At 46.6% G+C, this 18,383-nt stretch overlaps 1 protein-coding gene across 1 annotated transcript in view; it reads left to right on the top strand.

Annotated features, from left to right (window-relative positions):
• NINJ2 (ninjurin 2) overlaps positions 1 to 18,383 on the top strand; it is a 50,954-nt gene that overhangs the window by 4,354 nt on the left and 28,217 nt on the right. The window lies entirely within an intron of this gene.

The raw sequence follows: 18,383 nt of genomic DNA, 5'->3' as shown, positions 1-18,383 counted from the left end.
AATGACCCTTCCCACTGCCACTACCCAACCCTTTTTTTTTTTTTTTTTTGCTTGAGGAAGATTAGCCCTGAGCTAAGATCTGTGCCAATCTTCCTCCACTTTTTTATATATAGGTCACTGCCACAGCATGGCTAATGAATGGTGTAGGTTTGTGCCCAGGATGTGAATCCACCAATCTGGGCTACTGAAGAAGAGCACACCGAACTTAACCACTATGCCATGGGACTGGCCCCTCCTTTTTTTCTTTTTTTCTTTTTTTACTTTTTCTCCAATCAAGCTTCCACAGAACTAACAAATCAATTTTTCTAAGACACAGCTGTGATAATCATGAACTCCTTGGCCCAGAAGCCTTCGGTGATCCCCTAAAAATCCAAACTGCTTTTAAGCCTGATGTTCAAGGTCCTCCACTGGCCAAGTCCATCATGGATTTCCATCCTTTTCTCTTTCTTCTCCCCTTTCCTATGTTCTTGCCAAATAGTACTCTGCTGTTTTGTGTGTGGGCCCGCCACCATAGCTTCTAAGTTTCTTTTCATGCCGTTCCTTCCCACTAGAATGCCTTTTCCTCATCTTCATCTCTCCAACTCTTACACATCCTTCAATGTCCAGCTTAAATGTCACTTGCTATGTGATAGTTACTAAGCTAGGGCAAATATATATATATTTCTATCATGTATTGTGGTTTATTTATGCCTTTTATTTCCTCCACTAGACAGCAAGTTCTTTGAAGGCAGAATCCCAATCTCATTCATTTTTATATTTTCCCATATCCTAGTTTCCTAGAATGTGGATATCCTCCATATACTAGTATCGTAACCTAATTAGAGCTCCATAAATATTTATTGAATAAATTAATTTTTAAAATAAAAGAATAAAATAATTAAGTGGAAGGGTTTGAATGTGTAGGGCCTTCCCCTCCCAATCTTCCTTTGAAGTGCTCACACCCTTACACAACCTGGAAACATATCTAGACAACTATAGGTTTAGGGTCCTAGAAAGCTGAGAAAGAATTGAACCAGCAGGGTAAGATTATAGAGGAACAATGGGTCATTTCATAGTACATTGTAGAAGAAAAGGGTAAAGGAAGGGCTGTGATAGCAATGAATTTCATTCTTTGAAATATTGCCCAACATCCTGGTGTTTGGGGAATTTACCTCCCTTGCCTGGTACAAATTGTGGCACTCTAGTCAAGCCTGGCAGCCTGGACTCTCACTGGTGGACCTATTGGTTTTCCCCTGAGCCCCTCCACACCTATTGCCCTCTCATTCATCCCAGGGCACATGCTGGATGTGAACTAAGTCTAAAGATGGATGCTCTTGGACTCAAGTTGGTAAATAACCACTGGGCTTTTAGATTCAGAATGATGTTTTGCATGGATGGGAAAAAATATTCTCAGATTTTGGCTCATTCATTCAGGGACTCGCAGTACTGAGAAGGCTGAGCCCTAGGATAAGGTGTCCTCACACAGGATCTGAAGGTGAAACGAGAGCGGTATCAGTGCATAGTTGGGAGGAGGAGCGGGAGCTGGAAGATGCTTCCCAGAGCTGAGGGCAGCTTTCCGTTTCAAGAACTACAGGTCTGCAGGCCCACGCTTCCTAGGATAGAAACTTGTGGAAACAGCACTATCAGGAGGGGTTCTTGACTCTCAGGTGGACTCTGGTCCAAAGCCCCTTTCTTGGTTCCACTCCCCTTTCACCAGCTACCCAGAGAACCCAGCCTTGAGGTGATGCTCCACCTTAGAACATGCAGCCTCTGTACACTCTTCCAGAATCTAAGAAGCCTGTATAACAGTTGGGGAAATGGGACACTTAGAGGTTTCACTTGAGCTTAGATCTGTGGACAATGAAGAGAAGGTAAACTTAAACTTGTTGAGAGCAACCCACACGAGAGCAGGCTTTCCTAACCTAGGGTCCATAAATCCCCAAAGAAGTCTAGAGTGAATTCAAGTGGCGTGAACCTGCTGAAATTCTGTGTAAAAATTCTATGCGTATGTGTAGGTGTGGCTGCATTTTTTCTGGAACAAGTGTCCCATAACCTTTGTCAGATTCTTAAAGAGTCTGTGACCTCCTGAAAAGTTAAACAAAACAAAACAACGCATTTTTCTGGAGGACAGAGGTGGGAACTGGGTGTCAGGGGAATTTAGAGGACATTCCAGCTCCTCCCACTTCCCATGTGCTGCAAATACGTGTGCAGTGGGAAACAATGACAAAGACAGGGAAATGACAGGTCACTTTTTAAAAAAGACTTTCAAACTGATAGGATCCTGAAGATGTCCCAGATTTTCTTATAAAAGTTGTCTTCCTCTCCTTAAGTAACTCTGCTCTTTCTTATCTGTCCTTCTTTCTTCCAGTCGCCCACTAACTAAACTAGAGTGTATACGCTTATGTAAATGTTTCCCTACTCCAGCAACCCCTTCAGAACTGCGTGAATCCACACTGATTTTTCTCGTTCCCTCTGGAGCATTTTCTCTCTGACCTTTATCATAGCTTCTGCCTTTTGTCTTTTGTGACTCATGTGTGAGAGTCCTATACCCCCAGCAAGCTCCTTGGAAACAAGAGCCAAGTCTTCAGCGTATCCTGTATCCCCAACTGCAAGTGCCCAGCTTGAGGCTGGACACACCACAGACTGCTGATAAGTACTTGCTGAATTAAATCCGATGGTCCTGAGAACAAATTTAAATTCCGTCCCTCCTGGACCATTCCTTCTGGCTACTGCTCCCCTCCAAAGAAACCGCCGGCCCCCTCCTCCCTTCCTGATTCCCCATGAGGCCCATGACATTTATAAAGTGCTGGGGTTTGTTTTTGTTGAGGCCTGACCTTTCTGAGGATCTTTTGTCTGCAGGGCCCGTGTGGTTCTGCCTGGAAGTCGTGGGACGAGTTTTTCTGTCCTACTTTTTCTGTGAGCTAGGCTCTCGTAGAGCTCTAAGAGGCCATCAAGGGTTTGGCAGCTCAGACTTTTAAAACCACCTAAGTCCAGGCAATGCGTTAAAGGCAAGATAGAGGGGAAAGTGTGTACAGTGTTCTCCACTCTTGTCACTTTCTCCAGGGCTCTTGTTAACTAAGTGTGTTTGCCTTTCGCTGTGCTGGGAGGCCAAGAGCCTCTTTTTCTCTGCAGACTGAGACAGAATGTCTAGGGTAGGAGGCACTTCATCTCCTGATCCAGCATCCCCATCTCCCCAGAGCCCAGGGCTCTGGCATTGTGACTGAGCAGGCCCGCAGGCCACAGTGTTGTCTGACTGACCTTCACTGCGTCCACCTAGAGTGCTAACTAAAGGTGCTGGGAGTCTTGAGCAAGCTACGCACCTCTCTGAACCTCAGTTTCTTCATCTGTGAAATGGAGGGGATGGGCATTGAGCACTGAATTCCTCCCGGCACTAACGTTCTAAGTCCTAAAACAGCACTGCCTTTTCAGCACTTCCCTACCTCCCCCCAACCCCACCACGAACTTCCCACAGGATTTCTAACCACACTGCGGTGAGGGCTGGACCTTGGCATTGCCCAGCTAGGAGTTCCTATAGGTTGGGATAATCCTACTGACAGGACAGGGTTGCCGCACCCTAGAAAACGGCATCTAGCACCCTAAAAAACTGCAGAAGAGGACAGAGGGGTCTTTTATGTAGTTTGACATTAAGGCAGTAAGTCAGACTGTCCCCTAGCTGCCTTTGGAAGACGCCGTCACCCCTTCAGACTGCCGAAGAACTGCTAGTCACTGGACAGTTTTAATAACAATAGTAATAGCTGAAATCCTTACTTGTTCCTCACAGTTTACGGAGTGGTTTTACATCTGCTATCTCTTTTTTTTGTTGTTTAAGGTCACTCTTTGAGCTTTTTTTTTTTTTTTTTAAAGATTGGCACTTGAGCTAACAACTGTTGCCAATTTTCCTTTTTTTTTTTTTTTTAAGGATTGGCACCTGGCCTAACAACTGTTGCCAATCTTTTTTTTTTTTCTGCTTTATCTCCCCAAACCCCCCCTGTACACAGTTGTATATCTTAGTTGCACGTCCTTCTAGTTGTGGGATGTGGGATGCTGCCTCAACGTGGCCTGACAAGCAGTGCCATGTCCGCGCCCAGGATCCGAACCCTGGGCCGCCACAGCAGAGCACGCGAACTTAACCACTCGGCCACGGAGCCGGCCCCTGCTATCTCATTTTTAAACTCTCGTGACAACCGCATGTAGGAGACAGGGATTATTATTTCCACTTTACAAACCAGATAAAGGAACGCCTTACCCGAGTTACCCAACCCAAGTGATGAGGCTGAGTGAAGGCCCTGTGTCCTCAACAGAGCGCCCAGGAGCAAATGCACACCCTCCGAAGGATGCTTGCTTGACCGCAGAGAACTCCGTGTGAGCATTTGAAGGACCAACCGCAGTAACACATAATGTATATGCAAATAACACGTGAACTTGGCTCTGGACTTTCTGAACCAAGAGCTTGGAGGTGTTTTGCGAAGGAACATGGCATCGCCCATTCTTTTCCTTCCCACAAGCAAGAGCCACAGCGAGCAGAGGAGATTGTGGGGGAGGAGGATATTGTGCCGTTTCCAGGCAGATTTGTTCCTTCTTCTGATAATCTTTGTCGGGGAGAGAGAGCGGGAGGGGAGGTAGGGATCTCTGGCGAGTCAAGGCCTTGGATGAGGGAAAAGAGCTTCCTATGTTTGGCCACTTTCCCTTCTCTTTCTCACCCCAAGCTCTTGCCGAAAGCTAGGCAGGATAAGAGAACCCCCTTGAGATCTGAGGCTCTGAGTTTCCTTCATGAGGCCCTGGGGCCTCCCACCTGGGAACGGCGTGATGAAAGCAGACATGGGAGGGACAGGCTCAGGCTGCAATCTCTCCCACAGCCTGACCTCGGATTCGTGCCGGTCATGCCCTCCCTCTTAGAAAGCCGTGCCGGGTAGTTCTCTCTAGCAAGGAAAATATTTGGAAAATGGTGACTAAGTTAAACTGTGTAATCACCCTTAAATCGGGCAGAGGAAAATGAGCTGATCCTCAGGAAGGTGAAGCAAGACCTTCATACCCACAGCATGGTCCTTTCTGGAGAGGTGTACCAGGTGAACTCTGGGCGCCTCTTCTGGAATTTTGTAGACTGTCCCCTGGGCCAGTCGGAAAGCACAGCTGCTCTGAGGCAGCAAAGGCACTGGGTCAGGCAGGACAAGCTGTTTGTTTTGGCCATCTATAGGATGACTACAGGGCCAAGGTCGACAACATTTCTTAGGAAAGTCCTCACGCTTACCAAAAGCCAGGCACTTTAAACAAATTATGTCATTTAATCCTCACAATATCTCTGTAAGCGAAGAACTATCCTGAACCCCATTTTACAGGAGGGTAAAGGTCAAGGTCACACAGCTAGCAGGTGGCAGATCCCAGGATTCATGATCAGGGAGGGGACCCCAGAGCCTGCACTCCTGACCGAGCACAGCACTGCCTCCATGTGGGAGGTCTTCATGCATGAGACCTTTGATGGGCAATTCCCGGAGAGGGAGTAACCAGAGTTGGGGTGAAGGCCCAGGTTTTGGGATGACTGAGGCTCTGTAGAACAAGTGACTTCAGATGGACTCGTGAAGGAGAAGCCCTTTCCTAGGAAGCAGGACTCTGACCCTGCGGCCGCATGGCAGTTGCCCAACCTCTGTGGCTAAACAAAGAGAGGGAGGTGAGGAAATCAGAACATCCTGGGGAATGAGCAAAGAGAACAGAAAACATGCCGACGCCTCGGGGCGTTGGCGCCGAGGGCAAGGGCACCCCGTGAGCCTGGCTGGGGGCCGTGGTGGGGGTTGTGGTGGACTTGGCTGCGTGAGCCTCCACCTGCAACAACCACCTGGGAGAGCTTGGGGAAGCGTGAGAAAAAGCACAGGGGCCAGACTGGTTTTATCCAAAAGGAGCTTGAGAGCCTCACAGACACCCCTTAATTATGAGCCCAGGAAGAAAGGGGAGGTGAGCTGCGCTTTGGCCAGAACACTTGCCTCATCGGCTATTGTAAAGACAAGTCTGGGAGGCGGAAGGGGTGCTCAGGTGATAGATATAGAGAGGTGGCTTTAGAAAGAGGGCTCCTCAGCACAGGCCGGGGCTTTAACTGCGAGGGGAGAAGCGTGGGAAGCCTGTGCCAGGACACTGTGCTCTGACGGCTACGTGCTCTTGTCCAGTGTCTTTCTTCTGATGTCCTCTTAGCACGTACCAGGCTTCACGACAACAACCTTGCTAACCTAATAGCGGACCTGGGACAACAGCAGGGGGTGACCACGCTCTTAATGAAATGCAGGCAATTTTAGCATTGCAAGTGCCAGGACGTGCAGCATTTATCTTGGAAGCTAAGTGCCCAAGGATTTTTATCCTTTGTTGGCCTAACTAGGGATTCTTGTCTCCAGAATTAGATCACATAAGAGGCTGCTGTGTGGAAGGGTGTTCCATTTTGGACAAATCTTAAAGGTGAGAGAAAGGAGATCACTATGCAGTTTCCTTACACCATTCAGACATCTTGCTTCTAACTTGTGAATTAGGAGATAGGCCCATTTCATAGTCAAGAAGCCCCTTTTCTTGGCATCTTGGCCGCCTTCCTATTTGGAGACGGGGCAGGGGTGGGTTTCCTGGTGAAACCTGTAACACCATTTTGTCGTTGTCCCTGGGCCCAGGGCAATCACGCTTTTCACTGTAATGAAGAGAGCACCCACACAGATGATTTTCTGGCATTCCACCCCTGAAAAGTTTGTGCCGCTGCCACCCAAGGATCCAGACACATATCCTCCCGAGATCAAGCCCTTGAACCTACACACATTCCTTTTCTCTTTAGTGTAATCCATAGTTAATCAGCGGAATGTGAGAAATCTTGAGGTACAAACCATGGGGAGATTAGTAATTCATAGGTTCACAATCTGGTTAATTGGTTCAGTTTGACACAGTTAATCCCAATGATCAGGGTATTATCATTGCCTTTGTTTCCTTCCTTCCTCCTCCAGCATCAGTTCCTGGAGAAGCCCAAGACTGCTCCTAAAGTCATTCTGTCTATAGGACTTTGTCTCAAATCTTGGCCAGGCAATCATTTAGAATAGCCATGTGGGTCTGGTTTTCTGTACTCAGAAATTTCCTTGAACCAGTCGTTTACCTTCCTAAGATCTTGCCCTGTGCCTACAATTTCTCAGTAGCTTTTTCTAGCCAATTTACCTGTAGGCCACTTCTTAGCCCATCCTCCTAGATAATATTTCCTGTAATGTACACCCTATCCCGAGCTCGGAGAGTATTCCCCACTTTTCTCTTCAGTCCTTTCCTCTCACTTGCTTCCTTTTTCTTTTCTTTTTTTTTTTTTGAGGAAGATTAGCCCTGAGCTAACATCTGCTGCCAATCCTCCTCTTTTTGCTGAGGAAGACTGGCCCTGAGCTAACATCCGTGCCCATCTTCCTCTACTTTATATGTGGGATGCCTGCCACAGCATGGCTTTCCAAGTGGTGCCATGTCCACACCCGGGATCCAAACAGATGAACCCCGGGCCGCCAAAGTGGAACATGCACCCTGAACCACTGTGCCACTGGGCCGGCCCCTCACTTGCTTCCTACAGCAACACCACCTCTCTGCCAATCAACAGCATCTTCTCTTGCCTGTCAGTCCAGAAGTGTGTATAGGGAGTCTTTTGGGGCACATTTCCCGTGCTCCAGGAGCATGCAGGCTGTGGGGTGACAGTCTCACCCATAGCCCTTTGTAACACCCCACGGTACTTGCTGTAGTGGGATGAACTGAATGCTTTGGGAGAACTGAGAACGAGGGATAAATTTAGCCTATGAGGCTGAGGAAGGCTTCCCGGTTGAGCTGGGCTTTGAAGGGCAAGTAGGATTTCTTCAAGTAGAGAAAAGAACGGGAAGGATAGCGTTTGCAAGGGCAGAGTCAGTCTGTTTAAAAACCATGCTCCTTTTGATAAACATAAAATTTTCCCGTTTTCACTCTGGTCCCCAAAATTCTGCTGTACATTTCTAGTGGGGCCTGCATCTCTCCTTTGAGAATCACTCATTTATCAGAAGTGAGAGACAACTGTAGATTATTATTTCTGTAGTCCATGATGAAATAAGAGACAGTTCCTCCACACACGCCTTTTACACATCCACGTAAGCACTTGCCCTTGATTCTTCAGAGACTATGAAAGTGCGGAATCTTCCTGGAGTCTCTGCATGGCCTCTGTGGATAGTGTCAGGAGCTTGTGTTAAACGGAAGAGGTCAAGACCTCAGGCTTATGTCTTTCCAGCTCAGGACCACAGCCTCCCCAAGCCAGGCAGCTTCCTCATCTTTGCATGACAGCTGTTTGTTGTCGTAAGGTGCTGACAGTGCATGCCACCCAGCATGTGAAAACATGGTCCTGCCCTCAGGCCTCTGGGAATCTGAGCTGGAGAGAGACTCAGCCCTGGGTGCAAACACGGCTCGAAAAGCAGGCAGGCTGAGCCCTGAGGTGTGAGGCCTTTGTTTCCTGTTCCAAGGGAAAAATGAGCTGACTAGACAACTTCTCGGAAGACGGTAGCACTCAGGAGGAGTAACCGAGATGTCCTTCGGTGAGGAGAAGGGGAGGCAGGGCCAGGCACTGAAGAATGCCTGGGGTGGAGGAGGGAGACATGGCCTGAGGCAAGTGGGAACCAGGTGGAGGCAGAGAGGGAGGGAGGACAGGCCCCAGAGGAGGAAAGAGGGCAAGACTGTGAGAAGAGTGCCACCTGCTGAGCCTCGCATGGGCACCACAGGGCACACCACCCCTCCTCCACCATGTCCCCTGGGTCCCAGCACCGGCACCTACTGACCCAAATCCAGCCCGGCTGAGGAGGTGCCCATGCAGAAGGCTGGAAAGCGAAGGCAGAAAGGATCGAGAAGGATGGATCATCAGGAGGCAGTGGGATGTGGTGTTAAAGACATGCGTCTCCAGCCAGACCAGCCAGATTCCTTCCCTAGTACCATTCCTAGTAGCTGTGTGTCTTGGACAAGTTGCTTATTCTTTCTCAACCTCACTTTCCTCTCCCAGAAAATGGGTTCTTTTAGAGTTTAAATGAAATAGCAGCTGGAAAGTGCCATGCACAGTGCGTGGCACACGGTGGAGTTACCCTCATTTCTCTTTCCATGGAAGAAAAGCCATTTATTCTTTAAAATACATGGTGAGATTAGTACTAAGGAGAATGACCCCCACACACAAAAAAGAGAAAAGGATCATTTTGCATTTTTCCTAGGAGCCACAGAAATGTCAGGTTTGGCATAGCTGTCATAGGGAGTTTGCTAATTGGCATGTGGGGGCTATTCCTGGGGTGTCAGAGCAACCTCAAATCAGGCCAGCCAGGGATGGAAGTTTGGGAGGAGTGAGCCTGGGGGTCCAGGGCCAGGGTTCCAGTCCAGGTTCTGCCACTGAACTGTGGCTTTGGGCACAGCACTACACTTCCTTGGCCACATTTCCCTGATGCCTCTTGTCCCTCTCACCCCTGAATCTGTGATTCCATGAGGCCTGCAAAATCCATGGATTGGTCTGCTAGCTGATCAGTCAGGCGATCAATCTATCCATCCATTTAGGACCTCAGATCCTTCTATTGTTGTAATGATGAAAGGACCCAGTATGCCTGGGAGTGGTCCCCTGGCTTACAAGGATACACAGATCTTTACAGGAATCAGAAGAGACTTAGGCACTTTTGGCTACAGTTGACAGAAATGAACCTAAAGCATCAAAGACCAAAAGGGGGGATTTATCACAAGGTGTCAGGGTCTTTTCAGGAACCACAGGCAGAGTGACCAGGGAGGCCATACAAGGGCCTGGAACTGGAAACTAGGAAGACCATACCAACCCAGCAGCTTCTTTCACTCTGCCTCTCCGGGGATGCCTGGCCTCTCATTTCTGCTTCTCCTTATGCATCTTGGTTCATGTAAGCAGCAGAGGTTGGATAGCAACAGTGAATCTTATTTGCAAATTTGTGGGAGAGAGAATCTGATTGGCCCTGCTTGGTTGGGATGCCTATCTCTAGTCCACTCAGCCATGGCCAGAGCTAGGCATTCACAGGCCACTAGGATAATCTCTTATAAATATAACCTCACTAGGCTACCTCCTGGGTGAGTAGAGTTGGGGAATCTCAGAAAAGGGGAGGTTGTGGCTGCCCTGACGCTCCAAAGGGAGTTGTGTTCATTAGGACACAAGTTTGGCTTCTATAACAACACCCCAAATAATAAAGGCTTAGACAAGATGGAAATTTCTTTCTTTCCTGTGTGTAACAGTCTGAGTGCAAACAGTTCAGGGATAATGTGGTAGCTCCGCAGTGTTAGGGACCCAGGCTCCCTCTAGCTTTTTGCTCTGCTCTTAGGATATTTGCCTTATACACATGGTTGAAGGTGACTAACCTCAATGTCCACATTCCAACCGGGGACAGAGTGGACAGAGAAGGCCTGGGTTTCATTTTAGGGCATAATCGCGCCTGCTAACTTCTTACTCGCCACCACTCGGCCATGAGCAAGAGAGAGTGGGAAGGGTTGGCTTGAGCCAGGTGGCCATGCATCTGGTCAAAAGTCCTACCGCCCTGCAGGGAGGCCACATGGATCCTGGGGGACAGCCTCCTGTGATGAGCCATACTGGCCTGGGGCCCTGCAAACTCAGGACAGTGTGTGTCTCTTCTAACTCTAGCCTTGGCAGGTGATTGCCAAGGAAGAGACGCAGCAAGCATGGGAAGAACAGCGACATGAACGTGCTCAGGAACACGTGATCAGGAGGAGTGGAGACTCAATGATTTCTAAAATCCTCTGCATTCTTACAAAGCAGGGGTGGCGTGCCTCTTCCCCTCTCCTAACTTAGGTACAGAAAAGGAAGTTCTTGGGCCAGTTTGCAGAAGTGAATTTTATACCCCAGAGTTCTTTAAAGAACAGATTTTCAGTGCTGCAGTCCTAGGCATAGCTCAGCTCTGCTACACTAGAAGGAGCTGAAGTCACTTCCTTCAGGCCCTAGACCCACATGTTACGTTCCTGCCTGGCAACTCCGTCCTGCAGCTATGCTGGGCAGGGTAGTTCAGAGCAGCTAATCCACCAGTAAAGCTGTGTTGAGCACCTGCTGTATGCAGGGCACTGTGCTGGCTGCTGTACGGGAGCCCACCGTGGGAGAAGGCGCCCAGCAGAAGGCTGTGCTCCCTGACCCCCTCCTCTCAGTCACCAGACTGACCTTCTCTTTAGCTGAGGGCTTCCTGTTCCCCGGTAATTACTTGACGGGGCAAGAGGTTTCAGTTCCAAGTCAGCGGACGGGATAGTGAGTCATGATGCATATGGTGGCTGTGGCTTTGCTGACAGTGCGTTCACCATCTCGGCGCCGTGCTTGGGCTTTGGAAGAAAGGAATGCTGCCAGAGGGGGCTGATTTTCAGTCATTCGGCAGCATTGATGCTGTGTCTTCTGGGTGTCCAGCACTGTATGTGAGTGTGTGTGTGCACTGGTCAGGACGGGGAAGGCAGAAGGGTGGTACGAGATGACTTGGGGGAGTTAGGGACTCAAAGTGGACTTTGTAGCTTTTAGTCACAGTGATGCCCAGATGAAGTAGGAGAGTTGGTTGCAGAAAGAGCCTCGAGCTAGGAGTCAACCTGGGGTCACGCTCTGTTTGGCTACAACTGAACGGAGTAACCTTCCATGTTCAAACATCGATTTTTAAAAAATGGGGATAATAATCACCTTGCTCCACTCCAAAGGATTTACAAAATGAGACAGAACTGGACTGTGAGCCTCACAAAGACAGCGTCTGGATTTATTTGTCTCGGCGCCCCTTCAGCACCTTGTGCGTGTGTTAACTCTTCAGAGAGCGTCATCTGGGTTGAATCACGGTGATTACTGGTCTGCTTTCCATATAAGGAAACTGAAACCCAGTGAGGGACAGCGACTTGCCTAAGGTCACATAGGCTAGCTGGGAAGATTAAACATGGAAAGTGCTTGGCGTCTGACACGTGTTCTGCATTCAATCAGCATTAGTGTCTTTCCTTTCCAAGTGGCAGTGCCAGGAGTAGAACCCAGACCTCTTAACTCTGACCCTTTCCACACTTGCCCCCACCATCTTGCCTCTGAGTTATTTAGCTAAAATCAGATAGCTTGTTAAGGCCGAAATGGGATTAGTATGCAGGAGAGCTGTTACTGACCCTTGTCCACCCAGGGCCCCTGTGCCCACGGTATAGGTACTTGGTTAAAAAGCAGGGGCTCCAGAGCCAGGCTACCTGGGTTTGAGTCCCAGTTCTGCCATTGACTGGCTATATGACCTCATTTCATCTCTTTATGCCTCAGCTTTCTCATCTGTAAAACGGGGATTGAAATTGTATTTATCCTCATGGGCTTGTTGTGAGGATTAAATGAGTTAAGATATGTCAAGTGCTTAGAAAAATACCTGGCACACAGTAAGCATGTTGCTAAGTGTTTGTCGCTAACCAAGTTTAATGTTAGGCTTTTACTGCTGTAGTGGTGGCTACAGAGTTGGTAAATACAGCCAGCCTTCACAAGGACAGCCATTTGATGATGGCGGAGTTTGTTGTTTCTATAGGATGAATTCCTAGAGATATTTTAAAGGACTGGGAACTCTATTGTGTAAATCTTGGAGGTCTGGGGTGCTTCCCTGGTAAAGACTCTCAAGAATTGAGTACAGTGTCATACAATTCGTGGACAATTAGAAAGCAATGATCAGTAACTCCTAGAAAGGTCCAGACCTGGCATCATTGTCCTCTGTCCACAGCACACTGAGGCCTGAGATGGGACACTGGCTTTCTACAAGCCCATTTCCTTTTTCCTTTAAAATCTTTACATCTCAGCTTGTACTCAAATTTGCTCAGCTTTGGAAAGTCAACGGAACCCCCAGCACAAAGAATGTGGCTGAACGCCAGAGGACTGGAGCCAGGAAAACTATGCAAGAGGCAACCTTGCTCCTGCCAAGAATGAGGATGCGACTTCCTGCCCCTGCCCCCGCAGGAGGCCCCCAGCCTCCTCTCATTCCCGTTCCCCTTCCACCTCCAGTCCTCTGGGCCACAGGTTTCTGCCTGAAAAAGTGATTAGGAGCTGCTCACTCAGGACATTTTCTCCTGACCTGTTTCCTGAGTGTTGGGGCAGATGCTTGCTCTGCTGAGAAGAGTAGAGTTGGCCCTGCACTCCCCACCTAGCATCATCCCAGATGCCGAGTGTCTGTCGCTCATGCACAGCCAATTGCCACACCTGGGAGGTGGTTTTTCTTAATGGCTTCCCATGTCGACACCTGGAATGACTAACCTGACAGGTTCCTGGAGAAGAGCTGAAACTTGTTTCCTGGTGTAAATGTGCTTTCTGCCTTTTCTGTTGTTGCCTGTTTGTGTAATTTGGTCCAGAGCCACCATTTGCTATGTCCCAGGAATTCTTCCTGAGATTATCATTCTGAAGTAATTCTCATTCAGTCATCATCATCATCCACAGAATACCGTGCAGAGTACCCACTGTGTTGTCAGCTACTTTACATATTATCTTTAATATACCCAGTACCCACCCTTGCGAGGTAGATTTACTAGAACAGTGCTTCTCAGACTTTCATGTGCATATAAAGCACCCGGGAATCTTGTTAAAATGCAGATTCTGTAGAGTCGAGTCTGAAGGAGGCCCGACATTCTACATTTCTAACACGCTCCCAGGTGCTATTGATGCTGTTGGTTCTAATTCCTTGAGTAGCAAAGGCATCAGGAGGAACGTTTTGGTTGCAAGTGACTGAAACCCAGTGTGAACTAGTTCAACAAGAAGAGGACTTCATGACAAGGATATTGGGGCATCTCACAAAGCCAAGCACAGGCTTGGAAGCAGGCCTCAGGAGGAGCTGGACCCAGGAGCCCTCTCAGCCTGCAGACTCTGCTGTCTCCTTGCGCTTAGGCCTTTGCTTCACTCTTCCTGTCTTCCTTCCTCTGACCCTTCCTTTCTTCCTTTCCCCTCTGTTCTGCTTAGTGCCAAGGCAGCTCCACCCACAGTCCTGTGGACTCCATGTCTTCCTCTTCCTTGGTTTACTCCCTGGTTCGGGTGGTGCACATCTTCCAGGAACTTCCTCAGAAAGTGAGCAAAGGAAGTGAGATTTTACTTCCTGACGTAACTGAAAACGTCTTTGTGCCTGATGGATGGCTTGCCTAGGTATAGAACTCTAGCTGCCAGAGTGGCTGTTGGGATGTCCAGAGTCATTTTGATTCTCTGTGCTTTGTATCTCATATCTGAGCATTTCCAGATTCTTCTCTCTGCACTCCAGTGTTCTGAAAGTTCACAGTGATGTGCCTTTCTTCTCTCACTATACTGGGCACCCAGTGAATCCGTTAGACCCGGAAACTTATGTCCTTATGCTCTGGGGAAAAAAGGGATTTTTTAATTATTTAAGTATTTCTTCCCATCTCTTTTCTTTCTCTCTCTCTGGAGCTCCTGTTATTAGGATGTTGGATCTCTTAACCTGATCCATTAATTTTCTTATCTTCTATATCTAATATTCCATCTCTTTATCTCTTTGTTTTACTTTCTGTGAGATTTCATAAGCTTTCTCTAACTTTTCAAGTTGAAATTTAAATTTTTATTTCATATTTTTCATTTCTAAGAGTTGCCCTTTTTGCCCTCTGAAGATTCCTCTTTTGCATAAGATACTGTTCTCATTCCACTGATATGATGGCTCCTCTTCTCTCTCCAGGGATATAATTATCCTTTTCCTTTTTGAACTTTTCTTCTCTCTACGTTCTTTTCTTTTTCTCTGGGTTTCTTATTTCTGTATTTTGGTCTGTCTTTCACATAGGCTTTCTATTTGTGTTAAAGAGCGAGGCGCTAAAGAGCTTACTGGACGGGAACTAAGTCGTGACGGAGAGAGGACTCTTCATTGCATCCTTTGCAATCTTTTGAATTCTGAGCCATATTAGTATAAAGCCTATTCAAAAAACAAAACAAAACTTTTTAAAGTTTATTTTAAGCTTTGTGTGCATGGGTATAGCTTGTTCATGAAGAACTTCACTGTAGAGATATAGACATGGGGTATCAAGCAGCTTTTTCTCTGAAGGGACTTCTAAATGTCAGTGTTTGAAAGTCTTCTTTCTGGGCCATTGTCTTTTCCAGTAGTGATCTTCTAGACTCCTGTCTGGGGATAGGTGTTGGGGGCAGGTATAAGCCCAGCTGCCAGTTTTCTTGAAAGAGAGTGGGAGGAAGGCTGGGTATCCCACTGTTCAGAATGCAGATTTCCAGCCAGGTACCTCAACTTCTCCCAACTATACATGCAACCGAGCCCGTCAGCCTCTAGCGCATGCTTCTTGAACCATCTGTAGTGAGGGACCAGTTTTTAAATTTCCAATTTGTCAGGGACCCACACGTAGTTCTATTGCACATGGCTAGCACACACCTGCCACCACACGTGACTCACAATAGGCGTTCAGACATCACAGTGGCCTATGTCCTGTTCAGCAAGAAGAATCCTCTGAGTGCACACTTGAATGTTGAGGCAGTTTCGAATTTCTATAAAAATTCTAAACACTTATTCTTACTTTCCGTACTTATCTTATCGGGGCTAGCAACAAAGTTTGTGGATCTAAACCAGTTCACAAACCATACTTAAAGAGCACCCCACTAGAAAAGATCAAATCTCTAGTCTCTTATCTTGAGGAGCTGCCACCAGGCTTTGAGGAGGTGGTGGAGGAGTTTTGGAGGGTTGAACTGCTCAGTAAATAGGCTTCAGCCCATCCCCCGTCTCAGCTCTGTACCTCATTCCCACATCCTTTGGTACCCTGCGTTTCCAAATCTATTTCCTTCCTGAATTGCTCAAGTCCTATTGGCTCCTTTCTGCAGGCATCTGCTTCTACTCCTTGCCCAAGTCATCTACTCCTCCTCGTTCTACTTGTTTCTTCTCTCATTCTCTTTGTCCTTGCAGTTTATACTCTTAAAAATCCCTTCATTGTTCTCGGCAATACTCCTCAAATTGGTCTGTAGATTTAATGCAATCCCTGTCAAAGTCCCAGATGACTTCTTTGCAGAGTTGCTCCCAAAATTCATATGAAGTTTCAAGGGATCCAGAACAGCTAAAACAATCTTAAAAAAGGACAAAGTTAGAGGACTCACATCTCTCAATTTCAAAACTTACTGCAGAGCTACAGTAATCAAGACAGTGTGGCACTGGCATAAAGACAGACTTACAGATCAATGGAATAGCCTTGAGAATCCAGAAATAAGTCCTCAGATGTTTCATCAATTGCTCTTTGACAGAGATGCCAAGACAATTCAAGGGGGGGAAGAATAGTCTTTTCAGGAAGTAGCGCTGGGACAACTGGGTCTTCACACAAAAAAGAATGAAGTTGAATCCCTCCCTCACACCTTACACAAAAATTAACTTAAGGTGGATCATAGACCTAAATGTGGGCGCTAAAATGTAACGACCCTTAGAAGAAAATATGAGTAAATTTTCAAGAGGCAAAGCCTTCTTAGATATAATACCAAAAGCACAAGTAACAAAGGAAAAAATAAATTGGACTCATGAAAATTAAAAACTTTTGTGTTTCAAATGACACCACCAAGAAAGTGAAAAAAGAACCTACACAATGGGAGAAAATATTTGCAGATCATGTATCTGGCAAAGGACTTGTATCCTGAATATGTAAAGAAATTTTACAATCTATAATAAAAAGACAAATAACCCAAAGGATCTAAACAGACATTTTTCCAAAGAAGATGTACAAATGGCCAATAAGCACATGAAAAGATTTTCACCATCATTAGCCATCAGGGAAATACAAATTCAAAACCAAAATGAGATACCACTTCACACTCACTAGGTGGCTATTATCAAAAAGATAGATAATAACAAGTGTTAAGAATGTGGAGAAATTGGAACCTCACATACCACTGGTGGGAATGTTTAATGGTGCAACCCCTTTGGAAAACAGTATGGTAATTACTCAAAAAGTTAAACATAGACCATGTGACCTGGCAATTCCACTCCTACCTATAGACATTCACACAATGAACGGATGTTCAAAGCAACATTATTCATAATAGCCAAAAAGTGGAAACAACTCAAATGTTCATCAACTGAAGAACGAATAAATAAAACGTGGTATAGCCATACAATGGAATATTATTCAGTGACAAAAAGAAATGAGGTGCTGATACATGTTACAACATGAATAAGTTTTGAAAACATTGTGCTAAGAGGAAGTCACAAAGAACGGCTTTTGTGTGATTCTATTTATATAAAATATCCTGAATAGAGAAATCCACACAGACAGAAAGTAGATTATTGGTTGCCTAGGATGGGGCCAGAGAGGGGCAGGAAGGAAATGGGTATGGAGTTTCTTTTCGGGGTGATGAAAATGTTCTAAAATTGATTGTGGTAAAGGTTGCACAACTCTGTGAATATATTAAAAGCCACTGAACTGTACATCTCAGATGGATGAATTGTATGGTATGTGACTTGTATCTCAATAGAGCCATTCTAATGGAGTTTCTGGAGTGAGTCCACCCTGTCTCACTGCGGGGCTCAGGGTCACCACCCTTGAATGTGGAAGTTTCCAGCAAATCTTATGCACAATTCTCCTCAGTTATCACCACGCTAGGAGATGGAATCTGAGGTGACATGCTTGTTCTCAATCTAACAGTTATGGAAGGGATTGCTCCCGGCTTTATTAATGTATTTATTGAGTCAGACAAATTAACAAGCTGTGCCTGACTTTATCCTCTTATTCCACAGAAAATGATTTCTTTTGCTTTTTGAAAGATATCTTCTTTTATTAATAGCAAATAATACAAAAAGCACCTCACTACTTGCAAGCCCAGGCCTGCATTCTAAAGGAGGATGCAAACTCAGTTCATTCATTTATTCAACAAATATTTCTCGAGCACTCACTGTGTGCCGGCTACTCTGACAGATTCTGCAAACACAGTGGGGAGAGCTCCATACATAAGCCTGTAGTCAATGCAGACACCTCTTCTTTCAAAGGACAGAGATTCCCCTTCCAGAGGAATTGGTAGTGTTTCAACTATTGAGGGATTCAGAGAAATGTCTGCACATTTTTTTTCCCTTTGAGAACTCAAGGTTGAGTTTTTTAAATTACATAAAAGTTAGAATAACACTCACATAAATGAAAAAAAAGAAAAGAAGTTTAACAGCAGTTCTGCCACCGGCCCACTCATCAATCTGACGTCAAACTGTTTCTCCGTTCCGCCCACACGGTAAGCCTTCTACCTCCGCCTCCCCCAGAGCTTTGACCACCTTCATTGCATGGCTCTCAGGCTACCCAGTTCGAAGGACCTCCCAAGACTCACTTTGAGAAATTCATACTGAGGTGTTGAGGCTCAACGGCAGCCAAGACCCCCCAGTTGCTCAGGAGGCTGGGGGAGTAAAGGGGTAAATGTGAATCCCAGCGCCAATTTGCTCCTGGGCACATTCCCCAGACTCAGAAACCAGGCAGGGAGGGCTGAA

Source organism: Equus quagga, chromosome 1 (genome assembly GCF_021613505.1).
Source record: "Equus quagga isolate Etosha38 chromosome 1, UCLA_HA_Equagga_1.0, whole genome shotgun sequence".
NCBI lineage: Eukaryota > Metazoa > Chordata > Mammalia > Perissodactyla > Equidae > Equus > Equus quagga.
Note: the sequence above shows the minus strand (reverse complement) of the source record. Positions and strands in the feature narration are given on the sequence as shown.